Source organism: Heterodontus francisci, chromosome 37 (assembly GCF_036365525.1).
Source record: "Heterodontus francisci isolate sHetFra1 chromosome 37, sHetFra1.hap1, whole genome shotgun sequence".
NCBI lineage: Eukaryota > Metazoa > Chordata > Chondrichthyes > Heterodontiformes > Heterodontidae > Heterodontus > Heterodontus francisci.
The window spans coordinates 42,262,664-42,280,093 of NC_090407.1; the positions used below are offsets into that span (position 1 = coordinate 42,262,664).

The following is a 17,430-nucleotide window of genomic DNA, read 5'->3' on the forward strand; positions in this document are numbered from 1 at the left end:
GGCAACATTACTCTTGATCAGTTACTGCAAAAAATAATTGGAAGTACATGACTTTGTTGAATGAATTGTATTACAAGACACGTGATCCAGTAAAATTCTGCTTTCGAAATGTTCAATTGTGCAGAATACAAGTCAGAAGCAATTTCATGCCATGCAAAAGCATTTATCTACTTTCAAAGGGTACTATTCCTCAAAGAGAGCTGTGCACTCTGCAAATGATTGATGTCACATTTTCCTCATTCATCTTTTATAATACAAGCACTTGTTTTGTCTTTAACTAAACATCACTAATCTTTGGAGCCAAATTACTTCACCAATCTCACTGTTAATAATTGATCCCATATTACACACTGATCTCAGTGTGAATAATTGATCCCATATTACTCATTGATCTCTTGCTTGTAAGTGATTCCTAATTTGGGTCTTTAAACATACTTTGTTGTTCAATCTATTTGTTGTAAGTGGGGGAATTTCTGCAGTTGACAGCAATTTATTAAGAAGTGGAAGGTCAGACACCTCACTATGTATGACAGTGGGTTTTAAAGAGCCAAAGCAAACTGTATTCAGTGTGTTGACAGTTAGACACCTCATTGAGAAATGGCATTGCAGTCTGTCCAATTGAATGTGACACATCAATGTCTACTCACCTTTGAAGAATAGGCTGTTAACACATTCCTGCCCTTTGTATGTGACTGTGGCTTATTAATGACTGACATAATTGACAGCAGTGGCCAAACTTTGCCAAATCTGACAAATGGTTTTGATCATTCCCAGCCCAAGGTATGAGTTGAGTGGGGGGTGGGGTTAATGTCCAATCACCAGGATTACAGCGACTGCGTTAGCTGGGTCATGTGAGCCGACTGGATTACGGCCGCATACTCAAAGACATGCTCTGTGGCAAGCTTGCTATCAGCACGAGAATAACAGATTGCCCACGTCTGCGAGACCAGGGTGCCTGCAAGTGAAACCTTAAGTGGACTGGGATCAGAATCAATGCATGGGAAGTCCTTGCTACTGACCGCAAATCCTGGAGATAAGCAGTCAGGAAGGATGTGGAAAAAGCAGAGGACAAAAGAAATGACCAGATGGCAGAAAAGCAACCCCGAGCCAACGTTATTCATCTGTGCCAGCTGTGGATGGGATTGCCACTCACGAGTCGGCCTCTACAGCTACAACAGATGATATTCAATCCAGAAGTGATTTACAGCCCAGGCATAGTCCATCGTGTCCTGAGACGCACAGATGCCATCCTCTCCACCAGGATTACTGTGCTTGATTATGTGTGGGAGTCAACAAGGAAATGCAGCAATTAAAGGAATTAAGAAGTCTCCAGTGATCTCTTACTTACAGGTAGGTCCCTGAGGCATCTAATTTGGAGAAACAGTTTCTCTAGTACACAAGCTGTCAATTAGGAGTGGCACAGTGGTTAGCACTGCAGCCTCACAGCTCCAGCAACCTGGGCCCAATTCTGGGTACTGCCTGTTTAGAGTTTGCAAGTTCTCCCTGTGACCGTGTGGGTTTTCGCCGGGTGCTCTGGTTTCCTCCCACAGCCAAAGACTTGCAGGTTGATAGGTAAATTGGTCATTATAAATTGCCCCTAGTATAGGTAGGTGGTAGGGGAATTGAGGGAAGGTGTGGATGTGGTAGGAATATGGGATTAATGTAGGTTTAGTATAAATGGGTGGTTGATGGTGAGTACAGACTCAGTAGGCCGAAGGGCCTGTTTCAGTGCTGTATCTCTAAATAAAATAAAATTGCAGTGAAACTTGACTGACTAATGGATGCAAATTTATATTTTCCTCAATAAGTTGCCATTAGATTAAAGTCTCATCCGTGGCTCCATTGGTATCACACTCACCTTTGAATCAGAGGATTCTGGGTCCAGCATCTGAGCACAACAATTGAGGCTGACACCCCATCGCAGTACTGAGGGAGTGCTACACTGACAGAGGTGCTGTCTTTCGGATGAGACATTTGTTACAACCAGGTGAGGAAGGGGTCTCAGGTTCCCTTTTGCCCCTTCTCTGGTTTGACTGCAACAGGGTTTATCTTTTTAACACAGTTACTTAACTTACCACCTCAGTGAGCACTTGCGCCTGTTACTCCAATATATTTGCAAATGAACTAATCAGATAGGCTTTCTTGAGTTTAAATAAGAAAGATGTAAGTTTATTAACCTTATCACTCTAAACTGGTTAAAATTACTAAAATATGTGATGCATCCATGCTCACATTCACACAAAAGGCACAAACAGATTACAGAGGGTAAAAAACAGAGTTGGGAGGTTGGAGTAGTGTCTTTAATAAAAATGGAATTTAAATACTGAAGTTTAGCCCCAGAGTCCTTAGTTGAAATTGTCGTCCTGAAGTCCTCGCTGGGCCATGTGCACGGTTCAGGGCTTGTTTCTCGGGTTCCAGAAGGCAGAAGAGGGGCTTTATGTCCCCTGGTTGCTGGCTGTGCTGGGCTGTAGGTTTGTAGCTAAGACTTCGCTGGAACTTTACTGGAGAAAGGGAGAGAGAGATTGCAGGTCTCTTGCTGGCTAACTTCTGAGGCACAATTCACAAACTCTCAGAGTTACACAATCAGTCATGCGATGTGACCACCTCATTGTTTGAAACAGCATCTTCTGGAAAGATCTTTGAAATTCAAGGCTGTTCAGACATACTTGGTGGCAGGGTGGAGGTTTGGCTCTTTCACTGTCAATGGGTGTCGATGGCTTTTGACAACCATGTTGACAAAACCATTTTAGGTAATTTAATCAGAGAGCACTCCTTATTCTGGCTAGACTGGGTAATCATCTCTGTCTCCAGCCAGCCTTTGGCTTCTCATATGCAAATTGTGTGTGGCCATCTTAGCTGCTCACTGTTCTGTTTTTTAAAAAGTTATTTGCAACAATCTCAGTAAATGTATCAAGCAAAGTTCCACATGACAAAATTAATATTTCCATTTGGCATGTGGTGTTTCCATCACACATTAAACTGAAGCCCCATCTGCTCCCTCAGGTGGATATAAAAGATCCCATGGCATTATTTCAAAGAAGAGCAGGGGAGTTATCCCTGGTTTCCCAGCCAATATTTATCCCTCAGTCAATGTCTGGTCATTATCACATTATTGTTTGTGGGACCTTGCTGTGCACATACTGACAGCTGCGTTTTCTACATCGCAACAGTGCCTACACTTCAAAAGTACTTCATTGAATGTAAATGGCTTTGAGGTGGTCGTGAAAGGCACTATATAAATGCAAGTCAACTGATTGATGTCAACAGGTCTACCACACCAATATCAATAGGCAGCATGAGCTAAAGCACATTCCACAAGAATCTAGCTCATCCCTTCAACATTCTACCTTTTTCTTCAATATCATTTTTCTTGCCTGACACTTTCTTGGTGTCTCCTGGTCATGCACAATCCTATTCAGTTCTCATCTACATCTTTCTGTCCAGCTGTTACTCGCCAGCTTTACCAGCCTCTGGATGGTGGTGAATCATCAATTTTACTGGGTGCTTTCCGCCTGTCTGTGGTCTCTGCCTTTCTCGCCAGCAAGTTCCCGTGAGCTGTTCCAATCCCTGACCACTTTCCCTCACCTGAAATGAACTCACCACTCGCAAAAGAGGATACCAAAATGAAAAGAAAAGCAGCAATATAGAGAACGTGAAAGGTCTGTGGAAACCAGGATACGAAAGGCAGTATGTGGCCAGCTGGTTGCCTTGGTACACTGCAGAACTGTCTCATTCCTCAGCAACAATTGCTCCAGTTCACATAGCTTTAAGGTCATTAAGATCCCTTTATGTCAATGTTCTCCCCTCATCTCAACCAGAATGTGTTAGCTGGAACTCAAAATTGTGCAAAATAATGGAATCAGTTATTAGGAGCAAACTTGTGGGTTATCTGTATAATAATAACCCAGCTTAAGGGTGTCCACATCGATTCAAAGAGGATGATCCTGTCTGACCAATTTCTTGACCAAATGCTAATGGATTATTGAACTTAATCTCAAGGGGACTGGATTATAAAGGGTAAGAAGTGAGTTTCAGCTGTACAGAGCCTTGGTCAGACCCCATCTGGAATGTTACATTCAGTTTTAAGCACCACGGCCGGGATTTCACGTTGAGCGGACGGGAGCCGACCACCGATTGTGTCAGTGGCGAACCCGCTTCCACCTCGCCTGGGGATCCGACCCTCATTTTACGAGACCCCAGGCTTTAATTGTTCCGAGGTAGGATTTCCACCCGCTTGAGGGAGGAAGTCCCACCTCATTGAGTTGCCAGCCAATCAGCGGGCCAGCAGCTCTTAGTCCCAGCAGTGCCACCGGGAGCCCAGCCAAAGACATGGAGCCGGGAAGGTTTGCCTTGCCGAGGGTAATCGGTGGGGCCCCAGTGAGGCAAGGGTGGTCGGTTGGGGGGAAGGAGGGCATGTTGGGTGCTGGGGGTGGTTGGGGTAGTGGGGGCAGCCCTCCATCGGGCACCCTGTGCCCGATGAGCAGGGCCCACCCCGAGATGATCGGAAGCTGCCTAGTTTTCACAGGCGGCTTTTCCCAGCTCCAGGACACCTGCTTGCCATGCGTAAAATCTGTGTGGAGGTGGGCGAAGGCCCTTAATTGGTCGTTAAGTGGCCACCTAAGGGTCTTGATAAGCTGGGACGGGCAGGCCGTCTTTTGCACCCCCGCCCGATGTAAAGTGGGTTGGAGGCGGGAGAGGGTCGGGAAAGCCTCCCGGAGCCTCTTGCTCCATTTTACGCCACCCCCCTGCCACCATCCGGCTCATTGGGGTGGCGTAAAATTCCAGCCCACACCTCTGGAAGGATATATTGTCCTTGGGGATGTAGCATAGATTTACCAGAACAATATATGGGGTGCTAGTTAGGTGATGAGGACAGGTTGCATAAACTTGGCTTGTATTTCCTTGAGTATTGAAAACTGTGGCGGATGATCTGATTGAGGCACAAAATGTTAAAAGGATTTGATAGGGTAGATGCTGACTATTTCCCCTGGTAGCAGAACCCAGAACACCTTAAAATTAGAGCTCAGCCATTTAGCAGGGAAATCAGAAAGCATTTTTTAAAAAAAGAAAAGGCAGTAGAAGTCTGGAATTCTCTCCCCTAAAAGACTGGGGGACAATTGGGGCTTTCAAGACTGAGATTGATAGTGTTTTTCTGGATTAGGGTATCCAGGGTTATGGAGGTAAATGGAGTTGAGATACAGATCAACCATTTACATAGAGAATGGTGAGAATGTGGAACATGTTGCCACATGGAATGGTTGAAGCAGATAGCATTGATTCATTTAAGAAGAGGCATGATGTATACATAAGGGAGAATGTCATAGAGAGATACAGGGGCAAAGTGGGAAGAGTGGGAGGGGGCGTGTATGGACTATAAATGGAAGAGTTGGACCTGTTTCTGTGTTAAAGATTCTATGTGCATATGGAAGGGTTTTAAAGGCATAATTGTATTTAAATATTTAGGGAAAACTCTGGGATTCTGGATAAGTGGACATAGTGGGCTGAATTTTACAGCCACCTCGACATTGGGGGTCGTGGCGGGGGGGGGAGGGCAGAGGCCCGCCATGGGCATTGATGCCAGGAAGGCTCGACCCGATATTGCCAGCAGTGGCCAGGTGTCGGGGCGGCCCCCCCTCCCCCCCCCCCACCCCCACTCAGCGACGGGAGCAAAATTTGCATATGTTAATTTATTTAAATAAATGCATTGATTACCTACCCGCTTCTGCCGCAACTCCTGCGCTTCGGTTCCCCGCCCGGGGATCCGAGGCGGAACACTGATGGGGAGGAGGGAGCAGGTACGTTTTCAGTGTGGTGGGGGGGGGAGCACAGTCAAACTAATGTGATTGGTGTAGGGGACGGTGGGAAGGGGTGAAGTTAAAAGTTTATGACCTTTGGGGGGGAATGGTCAGGTGGGCAGGGGAAGTATTTTGGGGGAGAGAGGGCAAGTAATGTAGTGCATGGTTATTGGGGTGGGAGAGGGGCAAATTAAAGATTTGCAACATGTTTCCTCACCTCTTTCTTTAAATATTGAAATTAAATGGAAAGACTTGAAACCCTTTAAAAATGGTGTCTGCCCCTGTGTAAAGGCTGCTGACGCCATTGCCAGGGACGGACCACCTGCCCCCTCCACACCATGGGGGGGGGAGTTTGCGGTCCACCCCGGCCATTTAAACGAGATGCCGCGTTTAATATCAGGGTGGCTTTGCGACGTGTACTCTGTGTGGGCGGATCGCCATAGTTTACATCCGTCGCTGAGACCAAAGAGATCGGCTTTTAAGGAGTGTCTTCAAGGAAGAAAATGAGGTGGGGAGGCGAAGAGGTTTAGAGAGAGAATTCCAGAGATTAGGGCATAGGCAGGTGAAGCCATGGCCACCAATGGTGAGGCAATTAAAATCAGGAATGCTCAAGAGGCTGGAATTAGAGGAGCGCCGATATCTTGGAGGATTGTTGGATTGGAGGAGATTACAGAGATAGGAAGGGGCGAGACCATGGAGGGATTTGAAAACATGGGCGAGAATTTTAAAGAAAATAAAGAAAATCATGTCATAGTGACTGGGCAACCCTAACTGCAGTAGTGCCCAAGTTAGACAAAACCAGAAGACCTGGGGGTGGAGGGGGCGGTGGGGGGGAAGTCTACAAAGTCACAATCAAGCAGGCAGTGGATGATAAGCAGTATCCACTACCGACGTCTCAAGATTTGTATGTGGAGCTAGCAGGATCCAAGCAATTCACAAAGTTGGATTTGTCCCATACTTATGCATGTGGATCGAGAGACTCAACAGTATCTCATGCCTGTCATAATCTTGTACACCTCTATTAAATCTCCCCTCCATCTCATTTGCTGTAAGGAGAACAACTCCAGCTTTTCCAACCTAACCTTGAAACTAAAATTCCTCCATCCCTGGAACCATTCTGGTCGGTCTCCTCTGCATCCTCTCGAGCACTCTCACATCCTACCTAAAGTGTAGTGACCAGAACTGGACACAATACTCCAGTTGAGGCCTAACTAGAACTTTATAAAGGCTCATCATAACTTCCCTGCTTTTGTACTCAATGCCTCTATTTATGAAGCCCAATTTCCTATATGCTTTACTAACCGCTCTCACAATATGTCCTACTACCTTCAGAAATGAATCACCTCACACATGTCAGTATTAAATGTCATCTGTCACCTGTCTGCCCATTCTGCACACCTATCTATCTCCTGTTGCAGGTGGTTCATATCATACTCACTGTTTGCCACTCCTCCAAGTTTGGTGTCACTGGCAAATTTTGAAATTCTACTCTGCATTCCAAGATTCAAGCCAATTATATATAGCAAACAACGCAATGGTCCCAGCAGTGACACTTGGAGAAGATCACTGTCTACTATCCTCCAATCTGAAAAACAACCATTTACTACGACTCGCTGTTTTCTGTCCTTTAGCCATTTTTTTTTATCCAATTGGACACTGACCCTCCTATTCCATAAGCCTCAGTTTTGTTACCTTATCAAATCCTTTCTTAAAATCTATATGAACAACATTCACCGCATTCCCTTCATCAACCTTCTCTGTTACTTGATCAAAAATATTGTTAGATTAGCCAAGCATGATTTGCCTTTTACAAATCTGTGCTGGCTATCCTTAATTAACTCAAACCTCACCAAGTGCCTGTTGATTTTTTTCCCTGATTATTGTTTCTAAAACCTTACCCACCACTGGTGTTAAACTAACTGGCCTGTAGTTGCTAGGACTGTCCTTACACCCTTTCTTGAATAAGGGTGTCACATCTGCCACTCTCCAATCCTCTGGCACTCCCCAGTATCCAAGGAAGATTGAAGATTATGGCAAGCCCTCTGCTATTTCCACCCCCACTTCCTTTAGCAACCTGGGATGCAAGCCATCCGGACCAGGTGACCTATCTACCCAAAGAGTCCATGTAGATCACATGATACCAGTGAGGGATGATCCAAGACCTGAGCATGATCTGCTTGATATTCAGCTTTTGCCAGAGTATGAACCAGCTCAGACTTTGGTGTTTAGTTTAGTTTAGTGATACAGCACTGAAACAAGCCCTTCAGCCCACCGAGTCTGTGCCGACCATCAACCACACATTTATACTAATCCTACCCTAATTCCATATTCCTACCACATCCCCACCTGTCCCTATATTTCCCTACCACCTACCTATACTAGGGGTAATTTATAATGGCCAATTAACCTATCACCCTGCAAGTCTTTGGCATGTGGGAGGAAACCGGAGCACCCGGAGGAAACTGACGCAGACACAGGGAGAACTTGCAAACTCCACACAGGCAGTACCCAGAATTGAACCCGGGTCGCTGGAGCTGTGAGGCTGCGGTGCCAACCACTGCGCCACTGTGCCGCCCTATCTGGTGTCTGAAATAACAGTTTCAGAAAAAAAAACAAGATCTTCTGCAAGTCCTGAATTGAAACCAGACAGTGCAAAACCTGACTCTACATCAAAACCTGTGAGAATATCAGGAAGATTTCATAAATCACTTATTAGACTTGATCAATAGATATCTTTTAAAGGAAAAGAATCGGCTGTTATTTTGCCAAGTGTGCATATTCTCAAAGATTGAAGTGTTCCTGTAAATAGTTTATTCATTTTTTTTTAAAGTGGGAGGCAGTGTAATATATTCTATATTATGAGCATGCCCAGTGCGTGATAATGTTATTAAACATGTGATCCGGCCTTCTTGGCGTTTGCCTTGCTTTACTAGTCCCTCCCAATATATAACAAATACCAATGATGTGATTTGGAAATAAATCTGGAGTGAGTGCTTCCTAAAATGTAATGTCCTACAGTATTATTGCTGGTTGAATGAGTTTATTTCTGTGATATTTGTTTTTTTTGGGACTCATAACCGAGCAGAAAACTCTGAACTATGAGCAAAGCTACTAAAATAGTTGGTGGGAAGAGTTTGGGAACAGTTGCTGCTGCAGCAAGGTGATTTTCCCACTCTCATTCAGTTCTGCCACACTATAGTTTGTATTTGAAAAGACAAGTGACATTTTCGGGGATTTATAAAATAATGAGTGGATCTCACGGCGAGTCAGCGGGTTTGACTCTGGGGGTGTCAGTGATGTAGTCGTGCAGGAATGGGGGAGCTGTGACTTTCAGAGCTAATGATAGTGGGAGAACTGTTCACAGCAGGCGTGACAGTGTGACAGATAACTTTATAATGAGAAAACCTAGTACAGAGAGTCGTGACAAAGTGGTGATGCCCAAATAAGGTGCAAATTTAATATATTGGGGTAGAGTTTCCACTTCGGGTGCAAACTGCAATCCAGGTGCAAATTGTGCCCAAAATTGCTCTATTTTTGAGATGTGTAGTTTGTTCTTGCGTTTCTCCTCAAATGCATTTGCAAGTCATCAAATGTAAAATCTGCCCTGAACCAGCAAAAACAGGCAGTTTTTAAAAATGCAATGTTTTTTTTTTAAAAACTTTGCTTTTAGAAATAATCTGTGATATATTTCAAAGTGGTAAATTGGTGCAGTTTTATTAATTCAACTGAAAATTGGTTTATCTCAAAAAAATAAACATTTTTAATCAGAATATTTGGGCTACCATCTGTGAGCAATCCAATTTTAAATAATTGAAAATTGACTTTTAAAAAACAACACTGAACCGTTTGCTGGTAATATTGGTGTACACTTGTCAGTACCTTAGTAAATTAAGAAAAAAATATTCAAAAGCTCTTAAAATGTGCATGTTTGTGTCATGGCCCCAAGAAATGCAGCTTCATTTTAAGAGCTTCTTCGAAGGGCCGCAAATGAGGACAATTGCTGGAAACTAGCCATGGTAATTCATGTGATCAGGGGGCTTGGCCAGTTTTCTGCGTGGGGCCAACTTTTAGTGAATTGTTTTTCAAACCAGTACAGAAGATTTCTGAAACTTGAGTTGCGCAGAATGCAATTTGTGGTTAAAAATCAGCGATCTTCTGCGTCAAATCCACCAATTTCTAGTCAAATGCACCGAAAACACCAACGCAAAAGAACGGAAACTCCAGGCCATTGTACGTAAATTTTAACAACTCATAATCCACATTTAATGTCAAAACAAATTCTATTTCAGCTAATATGTGTTTGAATCAGCTTATTCAGACCACACAATAGTTGGTTAAGTAGATCAGGTTGAGTAGCATCCTCGATATTTTCACTCTCCCTGCAGAGTTAGTAACGGGGTACATGCAATGGCAATGGAATGCCAATTGATGGCCAGGCAGAGAGTGGGACTGATTGACGGAGAGTGGGACTGATTGACGGAGAGTGGGACTGATTGACGGAGAGTGGGGCTGATTGACGGAGAGTGGGACTGATTGACGGAGAGTGGGGCTGATTGACAGAGAGTGGGACTGACAGACAGACAGTGGAACTGATTGACGGAGAGTGGGACTGATTGACAGAGAGTGGGGCTGATTGATGGAGACTGAGACTGATTGACCGAGAGTGTGACTGATTGACAGACAGTGGGACTGACAGACAGGCAGTGGAACTGACTGACAGAGAGTGGGACTGATAGACAGAGAGTGGGACTGACAGACAGAGAGTGGGACTGACAGACAGACAGCGGAACTGATTGACGGAGAGTGGGACTGATTGACGGAGAGTGGGGCTGATTGACGGAGAGTGGGACTGATTGACAGAGAGTGGGACTGACAGACAGAGAGTGGGACTGACAGACAGACAGTGGAACTGATTGACAGAGAGTGGGACTGATTGACAGAGAGTGGGACTGATTGACAGAGAGTGGGACTGACAGACAGAGAGTGGGACTGACAGACAGACAGTGGAACTGATTGACGGAGAGTGGGGCTGATTGACGGAGAGTGGGACTGATTGATGGAGACTGAGACTGATTGACCGAGAGTGTGCCTGATTGACAGACAGTGGGACTGACAGACAGGCAGTGGACCTGACTGACAGACAGTGGGACTGATTGACAGAGAGTGGGACTGACAGACAGAGAGTGGGACTGACAGACAGACAGTGGAACTGATTGACAGAGAGTGGGACTGATTGACAGAGAGTGGGACTGATTGACAGAGAGTGGGGACTGATTGACAGAGAGTGGGACAGACAGACAGAGAGTGGGACTGACAGACAGACAGTGGAACTGATTGACAGAGAGTGGGACTGATTGACAGAGAGTGGGAGTGACAGACAGACAGTGGGACTGACAGACAGACAGTGGAACTGATTGACAGACAGTGGGACTGATTGACAGAGAGTGGGACTGACAGACAGACAATGGGACAGACAGACAGACAGTGGGACTGACAGACAGACAATGGGACAGACAGACAGACAGTGGGACTGACAGACAGACAGTGGAACTGATTGACAGAGAGTGGGACTGATGGATGGAGAGTGGGACTGATTGACAGTATTGCTAGTTAACACAATGGGACTGATTGACAGAGTCTGGGGCTGATGGAAAGTGAAGCTGATGGACAGACAGTGGGATGATTGACAGAAAGAGAGAGAGTTCGAAAATCACTGTGACAGGACCTTGAACAGAATGACATTGACTGAGCAGTTCATTAACATTATGCCAAATATAATGAATTAGAATCACGTGGGATTATAATTAATATTACAGTGGCAATATTTAATTAGAGATGGAATTATTAATATCATATATTAATAGCGCACAATTAATCTAGAATTCTATATCCTGGAGATGTACTTGGAAATGGCAAAATGGTTCTTACACATAACCTGAGAGTTATAGTCGGAATAATGAATTAGAATTTAGATATTTTTCTTGGGTTTTTGTGTATGAGACCTTCAGTTACCTGATAGACACTGTCTCAGTAATAGCTCAATCATCAGCAGGAATAAAGTACAACCCTGGCTAAGCTCCATTTAACTCTCTGTCCACTTGGATGACGTAACTTCAGGGAATCACACAACTCCATGTACTTGCCTTTGCTCCACATTCTTTGTCCCTCACACCGAACAAAAATCTATCGATCTCGGTCTTGAAATGTTTAACTGATCCCAGCATCCATATCAGTTTCTGGGAGAAAGTTCCCAATTGCCACTACTCTTTATGTGAAGAAGTGCTTCCTGACTTCACTCTTAAATGGCTCCAATTTTAAGATTATGCTGACTTGTTCTAAAATAGAATCCAGTACAGTGCATTGGACTCTCCTATTGTAACTGCAGCTGGAATCCAATGTGACCTATCAAATTGCCACTGAAACTCCAGTATGAGCCAAGCAGAAAGGTGCAGGCACCTGATTACCCCAGGTTCCCACTGATTTTGGGTTTCCCAGTCAGCCTTGTAAGGTGGTGAAGAATGTATCCATTCCTTCCAAAGTCCCTGACACCAATGGGCTGGAGCTAGGATGTGCTAAGCTCAGAGTTCCCACATCCAACGTTCAGCTGGGACCTTGTGTATTACTGCAAGCAGGTAGGCTGAGAAGGAAGAGGCACATCACCCTCTAGGTGGGCCAGGTAAGTGGTCTGAACCCCGTGAGGACAAGGGGATTGAGGAAGGGGCACAGTGAGCCCTGGTGGTGAGCTTAAGCCAAATTCCCCCAATGTTAAGTGGAGAAGAAGGTTTCAAGATGTTCTCATAGTGGTGCAAGTGCCTGCTTGCTCCATGTTAGTGAGATACCCTCTTACTGGCCCGGAAAATGCAGCAGGATTGGTGCTTGAGGGTATGTGGGAAGGCCACAGTCCCAGTAGAAAGACTGGAATTGTAGCCCGAGGATGTTTGAGGCCGTAATCTATGAGAAAAGAATTTTAGTGTATAAAAGTAGTATTGATACATCATCCTCAGAACATCCCAAAGCACTATACAGCTAATCATTACTTTGTTAGTCCTTAAGACAGGTCATGAACGTAAGACATTAACCCTGTTTCCCTTACCAAAGATGCTGCCTGAACTGCTGAGTATTTCCAGCATTTTCTGTTTTTATTTCAGATTTCCAGCATCTGCAGTATTTTATTCTTGTTTTCAATTACTTTTTGAAGTGTTGGTTTTGTGGGCAAGTCACTTGTTAGTGAGTTGAGGGTGATAATTCCATCTCGAGATATTACAGTTATCCTCAAAAATTGCTGTTATTAGTAGACATGGAGGAAGTATTTCCTCTAGTGGGGGAATCAAGAATCAGAGGACATTAGCTTAAAGTTAGAGCTAGGTGATTTAGGAACTTTTTCACTTTTTCACAAAAAGGATAGTGGAAATTTGGAATTCTCTTTCCTAAAAGGCTGTGGATGCTGGGACAATTGGAGTTTGCAAGATTAAGATTGATAGACTATTTTCAGGTAAGATTGTCAAAGGTTATGGCACAAAAATGGGCAAATGGAGTTGAGCTGCAGATCAACTATGACCAACCGAATCTGGTGGAAATGACTCGAGAGGCTATGTGGCCTACTCCGGTTCCTATGTTTCTGTGCTATCTGTATGTGAGACATGCCAAATGTGCCAGTACAAGATACAAGGGAACCATTGAGACTGCCTACCTTTTGCTCAGATGTAGTCTTCTATCTTTTTACTGGGTGCACGATTCAGTCAGTTGACACCCCTCCCTGAGGTAATGCTGAGGCACGCAGAAGCCAGCATGTCTGCACCAATATCTAAAATTCAACAAGATTCAATTTTCCTGATTTTTACCAGCAAAAGTAAAAAATTAGAAAGAATTATGATTAGTATCCTTATGCGTCTGACCTGATTCTGATTATTGCAAGGAGGAGAGTAGCTTGGGCTAATTGTTGCAGCCCAGATAGAGTGAGAGAGTCAAAATTGACACAGAAATGATACAATGGGCTGGATTTTAAAGTCGGGAACATTGGCGGGGGGGGGGGAGGGGGGGGCAATGAAGATTGGCGCGGTGGAGGCCCGCCACCGACCCTGACGGTGACAGGCCCCATGCCGATCTCGGCAGCGGCGAGGCCTTGTGGCGGCCGCTGCGCCACTCAGTGATGGGACCCCAATTTAAATATGTAAAGTAATTTGCATAAATGATTTAATGAGGGTCCCGTTGCCTCCTTAATCGCCGCACCGATCTTCATTCAGGCTGCCGACAATGCTGTGCCTTCGAATTCCCCGTTCAGGGAAAGGTGGCACGACACCCGTGGGGAGGAGGGAGGAGGATTCTTTTCTCTGTGCGGGGGTGGGGAGCGGGGTGAAAACACTGCAGATTGGTCGGGAGGGGTGATGGGAAGGGGTAAAGGGCAAAGGTGCCGAACTTTGGCGGGGCAGGGGGCGGTCAAATTTTAAATATCTGTATTACAGGAGGGAAGAGGGCAGGAATTTTGTGATTTGCCATCGGGGAGTGGGAGAGTGCATGATACATTTATTTAGTTTTAGGAAACTTAGACTTACTTGTCCCTTTAAATTTTAAATGTGCAGTGAGGGTCGTAAGCCTTTTAAAAATGGTGCCGGCAGACTGGCGCCAGGCCCTGTTGCCCACGGCAGCTCACCCACCCCCTCCATGTCATCACGGCGGGCGGCCACCGTGGCCATGCTAATAAGCTGCCATGTTTGTTATTGCGGCAGCTCCGTGACCCAGCACCCATGCAGTTGGGCCACATTTTTTTACATCTGCCGCCTACTTCAGTGGCGGACCCTTATAATGCAGTCCTATATATTTCAGTGCATCATTCCCCTCCACAAACACTAGCCTGGCAGTTAGCTCTTCAAGGTTAGTTTTAAACAAATTTTCAAAGAAAATATAAATGGGCAGAAAAGCAGGGTGATGCTTGAGCTAATCCACATTCTGAGATGGGAACTCCTGTGTTCTTTAAAAAATGTTTGGAACATTATAATTTTATTATATAATAATATTCTTCAGACGGTATCTAAAGGAATATGTGTTTTGACAAGGCATCTCAAATTCCAAAGGGTTAGTTTTAGTAAACAATATTCAATTGATATAGCATCAACTCCTGTCAGGATGTGTGCTGTGTAAGTGGGGTCTCTATATATAACCAGATTGATGAACATGACGATATTGTACAGTCTGATTACAGTCTATTGCCTCCCATGTACTAGTTTTTAGATTACAGGCAATTTTACTAAGATAAGTAATTACCTGTAAGTATGCACTATATGAACTGAAGTAGCCAGGAGCCTAATTCTGATTGATGCCCAGCTACCTTTGGTTGGTATTCCTCATTCAGTTTCACTGGAACATGTCAATTTAAGACAACTAAGCAACTGCAGCACAGAGATGTAAAAAATTTAATCCAGTAAAAAAAATCATCCTTATGCGTAATCTGCTGTTGTAAATGTTGGTGATGAATGAACAAACTTGGACACTACCTCGGCTAGCTGATACAGTCCCAACCAACCATATTGAACTTAAGCCGAGTCTGACCTGATCTCATAAAAATGCTTTTCCGTCCTCCGGCTCAGTGCCAATTTCTACTTGTTATGAGTATTTTTTCTTTTAGTGAGGAATCATAGTCCCAATGTCCTCAAGTATGAGGAACACAGTGACCATCTTATAAATGCATTCAGGGAGATCTCCAGGTTTTGTCCTAGCAGCATGCTTATCTCCCATAATAGGAAGCAATAAAGAAAGACCTGTATTTATATAGTGCTTTTCATAACTTCAGGACGTCTTAGTGTTTCACAGCCAATGAAACACATTTTGAAGTCTAGTCACTCGTAATAGAGTCATAGAGCTGTACAGCACAGAAACAGGCCCTTCAGCCCATCGTGTCTGTGCTGGCCATCAAGCACCTAACTATTCGAATCCCATTTTCCAGTACTTGGCCCGTAGCCTTGTCTGCTATGGCGTTTCAAGTGGTCATCTAAATACTTCTTAAATTTTGTGAGGGTTCCTACCTCTACCACCTCTTCAGGCAGTGCATTCCAGATTCCAACCACCCTCTGGGTGAAAACATTTTTCTTCAAATCCCCTCTAAACCTCCTGCACCTTACCTTAAATCTATGCCCCTTGGTTATTGACCCCTCCGCTAAGGGAAAAAATTTCTTCCTAAATAATCTATCAATGCCCCTCATAACTTTGTATACCTCAATCATATCTCCCCTCAGCCTTTTCTGCTCTAAGGAAAACAACCCTAGTCTTTTCAGTCTCTTTTCACAGCTGAAATGCTCCAGCCCAGGCAACATCCTGGTGAATCTCCTCTGCACCCTCTCCAGTGGAATCACATCAAAGAACAAAGAACAGTACAGCACAGGAAATGGCCATTCGGCCCTCCAAGCCTGAGCCGATCTTGATATCTGTCTAAACTAAAACCTTCTGCACTTCCGGGGACCGTATCCCTCTATTCCCATCCTATTCCTGTATTTGTCAAGATGCCTCTTAAACGTCGCGATCATACCTGCCTCCACCACCTCCTCCAGCAGCAAGTTCCAGGCACTCACCACCCTCTGTGTAAAGAGCTTGCCTCACACATCCCCTCTAAACTTTTCCCCTCACACCTTAAACCTCTGTCCCCTAGTAATTGACTCTTCCACCCTGGGAAAAAGCTTCTGACTATCCACTCTGTCCAAGCCACTCTTAACTTTTTGTACATCTCTATTATGTCGCCCCTCCACCTCCGTTGTTCCAGTGAAAACAATCCGAATTTATCCAACCTCTCCTCATAGCTAATACCCTCCAGACCAGGCAACATCCTCGTCAACCTCTTCTGTACCCTCTCCAAAGCCTCCACCTCCTTCCTATTGTGTGGTGCCCAGAACTGTACACAGTACTCCAGCTGTGGCCTAACTAGCGTTTTATACAGCTCCATCATAACCTCCCTGCTCTTATATTCTATGCCTCGGCTAATAAAGGCAAGTATCCCATATGCCTTCCTAACCACCTTATCTACCTGTGCTGCTGCCTTCAGTGATCTATGGACAAGTACACCAAGGTCCCTCTGACCTTCTGTACTTCCGAGAGTCCTCCCAAAATACATCACCTCACGCTTCTCAGGATTAAATTCCATTTGCCACTGCTCTGCCCATCTTACCAGCCCATCTATATCGTCCTGTAATCGAAGGCTTTCCTCCTCAGTATTTACGACACCACCAATTTTCATGTCATCTGCGACCTTACCAATCATACCTCCTACATGCATGTCTAAATCATTAATGTACACTACAAGCAGCAAGGGTCCCAGCATCGATCCCTGTGGTACACCACTGGTCACAGCTTCCAATCGCAAAAACAACCCTTGACCATTACCGTCTGCCTCCTGCCACTAAGCCAATTTTGGATCCAATTTGCCAAATTGCCCTGGATCCCATGGGCTCTTACCTTCTTAACCAATCTCCCATGTGGGACCTTATCAAAAGTAATGTGGGAAAGGCAACAACCAGTTTGTGCACAGCAAGTTCCCACCAACAACAATGAGATCAACGATGAGATAATCTGTTTTAGTGATGTTGATTGAGAGAGGAATACTGGCTGCTCTCATGCTCTTCTTTGAACAGTGCTATGTGATCTTTTTTAG

At 44.7% G+C, this 17,430-nt stretch overlaps 1 long non-coding RNA gene across 1 annotated transcript in view; it reads right to left on the reverse strand.

Moving 5' to 3' along the window:
- Nucleotides 1-2,200: 2,200 nt before the first annotated feature.
- LOC137351932 (uncharacterized) overlaps nucleotides 2,201-17,430 on the reverse strand; it is a 105,177-nt gene continuing 89,947 nt past the window's right edge. The window contains exons 3-4 of the long non-coding RNA XR_010969599.1: nucleotides 13,486-13,599; nucleotides 2,201-2,501 (exon numbers count right to left, since the gene is read on the reverse strand). This is a non-coding gene — a long non-coding RNA (uncharacterized lncRNA). The remainder of the gene's footprint in view (nucleotides 2,502-13,485; nucleotides 13,600-17,430) is intronic.